This window comes from Phyllostomus hastatus, unplaced genomic scaffold (genome assembly GCF_019186645.2).
Source record: "Phyllostomus hastatus isolate PE091 unplaced genomic scaffold, TTU_PhHast_1.1 phas_contig_86, whole genome shotgun sequence".
In the NCBI taxonomy this organism is placed as follows: domain Eukaryota; kingdom Metazoa; phylum Chordata; class Mammalia; order Chiroptera; family Phyllostomidae; genus Phyllostomus; species Phyllostomus hastatus.
Window position 1 is genome coordinate 32,465,249 of NW_025333977.1, and position 4,404 is coordinate 32,469,652.

The 4,404-nt window shown below is 38.9% G+C and overlaps 1 pseudogene; it reads left to right on the forward strand.

Annotated features, from left to right (window-relative positions):
* The first annotated feature begins 1,011 nt into the window (after positions 1 to 1,011).
* LOC123827319 lies at positions 1,012 to 1,658 on the forward strand (annotated as a pseudogene).
* The last annotated feature ends 2,746 nt before the right edge of the window (positions 1,659 to 4,404 follow it).

Below are 4,404 nucleotides of genomic sequence, written 5' to 3' on the forward strand. Positions count from 1 at the left end.
ATCTTTATTTAGAGCTAAAAGTGATTACCCACCACTATTATAATATCAGTATTCTGAATTTAATGATATATTTACCTTTACAAGTGAGTTTTATACTTTCTTTTTTAAATATTTATTTATTTATTTTTAGAGAGGGAAGGGAGGGAGAAAGAGAGAGAGAGAGAAACATCAATGTGCAGTTGCTGGGGGTCATGGCCTGCAACCCAGGCTTGTACCTTGACTGGGAATCGAACCTGCGACAATTTGGGTCACAGCCCGCGCTCAATCCACTGAGCTACATCAGCCAGGGCTTAGTTTTATACTTTCATATGTTTTCATTTTAGTTATTATCATCCTTTTGTTTCAGTTTGAAGAACACCCTTTAATATTTCTTATAAGGTTCGTCTGGTGGTGATGAATTCCTTCAGCTTCTGTTTGTCTAGAAATCTTTATCTCTTTTTCAATTCTGAAGGACAACTTTGTTAGGCAGAATATTCTTGGTTGGTAGCTTTTTTTCTTTCAGCACTTGAATATATCATCCCACTCCCTTGTAGCCTACAAAGTCTCTGCTGAAATATCTGCTCACATATACAAATCTCATTGGCTTTCAGAGCTGGATATTTTGTGACTTGACCATCAAGTGGGACCTTAAAAGTTGGGATGCTAGATGTACAGTCCAAACCCTTCACCCCTCAGGAGAGGGTTCACTCAATTATACGGCTTTGCTTTAAGGGTGAAATGTATGGTGAGAATACGTCTCCATCTCTCCATCCATTTCCATGTCAGTATTTTCTCATTTGACTGATGTGTAGGAGTCACCCAGTTAGTTTTGGGATTTCTATGAGGTGGAATAGCTCTAGGTGACTGGGGGAAGAGGGAAGTTTAGATTCCTAGGTCACCATCTTGGTCCCCTGTCTAAATTTGTATGTTATTAATTTTTAAAAGCATTACTTAAATCACAAGAAAGTGTGGAGGGATCTGTTTGCTTGTTTTTGTAGAAGATAATAAGTTAATTAAAAAATACATATAAAAATGGCAACTGTGGAAATGGAAACCACCCCTGCTCCTAGTCCCCCACCTACAGAAGAAGAGAAAACAGAATCTAACCAGGAGGTTGCTAACCCAGACCACTATATTAAACATCCTTTACAGAACAGATGGGCACTCTGGTTTTTTAAAAATGATAAAAGCAAAACTTGGCAAGAAAACCTTCAGCTGATCTCTGAGTTTGATACTATTGAAGACTTTTGGGCTCTGTACAACCATATCCAGTTGTCTAGTAATTTAATTCCTGGCTGCGACTGCTCACTTTTTAAGGATGGTGTTAAGCCTATGTGGGAAGATGAGAAAAGCAAACGAGGAGAACGATGGTTAATTACATTAAGCAAACAGCATGGACAAAGTGTCAGTGGCTTTTGGCTACAGACACTGCTGGGCTTTATTGGAGAATCTTTTGATGACTACATGATGATGTATGTGGAGATGTTAATGTTAGAGCTAAAGGTGATAAGATAGCAATATGGACTACTGAATGGGAAAACAGAGATGCTGTTATGTGTGTAGGGAGGGTATACAAGGAAAGGTCAGGGCTTCCTCCAAAGATGACGATTGGTTATCAGTCCCATGCAGATACAGCTACTAAAAGCAGCACCACCACTCAAAATAGGTTTGCTGTTTAAGAAGACACCTTCCGAGTGTTCTCATAGGAGACTACACCAAGCAATTGAGATTTGAGATCTGAACCAAAGCCTCTTCAAAAGCAGAATGGACTGCTTTTACATTTGGTTTCCATATAAATGTTGCAAAGATGTAAGGGAATTTTCATTTCCCTTTGTCTTGTATTTCTGTGTTCATTTTTAAAAAACTTTTTGGCTAGAGTGTCCACTTACCCAGTCAAAGAATTACAGTACACATCATCCCCAGAATCCATAAATGTGTTTCTGGCCCACTCTGTAATAGCTTAGGCAAATTATCATTACCAACATTTTACCCATCCACAAAGTTGAAAAAGAACTTGTATTTCTATAACTTACAGGAAAAAAGTTCTGTTTATGTTCCATTGTGAGATGTGTAAATAATACCAATAATAAAGTCATGGAACATCACTTAAAAAAGAACAAAGTCTTACTATTTGTGCTCCATTATGTTGGGTGAAAAAAAGTAAAGGGATGGGGAAGTACAAATTGGCAGTTACAAAACAGTGATGGGGATGTAAAGTGCAGCACAGGGAAAATAGTCACTAACATTGTAATAGCTGAGTACGGTGCCAGGTGGGCACTAGAATTATCAGGGTGATCAATTTGTAAACTATATAAATGTCTAACCACTATGTTATACACCTGAAACTAATGTAAAATAATATTGAGTATCAGTTGTAATTAAAAATAATAATAAAACAAAATGTACCCATGGGGAAAAACTGAAATGTTATATAACAATGTAAAATGAAAAGTTAAAATCCTTCTGTATGTCCTGCCTACAACTACTCATGTCTTGGAAATCTTTCACAAGCGTCTTCTCAAGCACAGCCATTTTCCTTTCCTCCAAGTAGGTAATAGCTGTCCTGAATTTTGCATTTACTATTATCTTACTTTTTGTTTTAGTTTTATTGCACATGGATACATTTTAAACTATGTATTATTTAAATGTGTACACTTTAGAATGTACATACATGTTACATAATATCATACTTCATATATATTTTTAAAGAGTTTATTTATTTGTTTTTTAGAGAAGGAAGAGAGAGAGAGAGAGACATCAATGTGTAGTTGCTGGAGGCCGTGGCCTGCAACCCAGGCATGTACCCTGACTGGGAATCGAACCTGTGACACTACTTCATATATTTTGCAGTTTGTTTTTATCATTCAATATTATGCTTTTAAAATGTATGAATATCAGTGGGTAAAGTGAAGTTAAGCTCTTTGTTGCATAGTATTCCATTACACATTCTGCACTAATATACATGTGGTTATCAAACGTGTGAAATAGTGCTCACTTCAGCAGCACACATATACTAAATATCTGAAATATGGCTATTGTGAAAAGGAGAGAAAAATGTGGCAATGGTGACTGGGAAATTGAATTTTTTATTTTAATTAATTTAAATTTTAATAGTCACATGAGATTAACAGTGCAGTGCTGGTATAGACCTAGGAGTAGAATTGGCAGGTCCTATAACATATACATCTTCTATTTTAAGGCACCCTAACAAATTGCTTTATTCCCACCCACAGAGCATAGGAGTTCCTGTGGCTCTACTGACTCACAAACACTTCTATTGTCAATGAAATGTGAATCAGAACTATCTGAGGAGCTTCTAAACACACACACACACCCTTCCCATAGGAGTGGGAGGGTATGAATGCATGTATTTTCAAAAAGCTCATCAAGTGATTTTCTACTCACACGTTCCCTGGTAGCCTCAGGGCTATAGGCCTTTGGAGACATTAGACAAGGAAGGGTAAGCCCAACAGTTCTGTTTTAGAACAATGGCGAAATGAAGGATTAGGCTAGGGGAAACTAGATACCTAGAGGAAACCTGGTGAATGAGCTATCCCAATAGTGCAAACAAGGGTATGCAGATCCGCACTATGGTACTAGCTGTGGAGACAGATCTGGTAGCCAGGTCCATGCCACAAAAAAGGATCTTAACTCCTCAATCAAGTTTCTTAACTCAATATTGACAATAACCACTGATGTCCGCAGCTGGATAAGGGACACATTTCTAGGTCTACAACACAATAATTACATGGTCTTTTTGAAAAGATTTTACTTATTTATTTTTAGAGAGGGGGAAGGAAAGGAGAAAGAGAAAGAGAGAAACATCTGTGTGTGAAAGAAACATCGATTGGTTGCTTCTCACACATGCCCAACCTGGGGACCAGATCCCACAACCCAGGCAAGTGCCCTGACCAGAAACCAAACTAGTGACCTTTCCCTTTATAGGATGATGCCCAGCCAACTGAGCCACACTGGCCAGGGTAATAATTACATGTTCCTGCCTTGTGAAATTAGCAGGTGTCCCCACATAACTATTCCTTTCTCAATGTTCCATACACATTCTCTGAAGCACAGTAACTTCAGGAAAGACCTGACAAGGCCTTTATCTTCCAAGTCGCCCATTTTCCCTGAAAAGTACTTAGAACTCAGATTTAAAACCACTCATCTAGACAAGGTTGCTAAACAGGCACTTCTCCCCTAGTCTAGGCCTAACTGCCTCCCTGCCCGGAGCCCAGAAGACATACCCAGACAGGGGCAAAGCAGGACACTTGCTGTGACATCGTTGGCCACAGCCTCTCACCTGGGAGTGGTCACCTGTCATGAACCATATTCAAAACCAAGAACCAAGGTGTGGTCTGAGCTCCTTTAAGCTCAAGGGTTTCGGGGCTACTGGTGAGTGCCCAGAGAAGACTTCAGAAGAGCAGC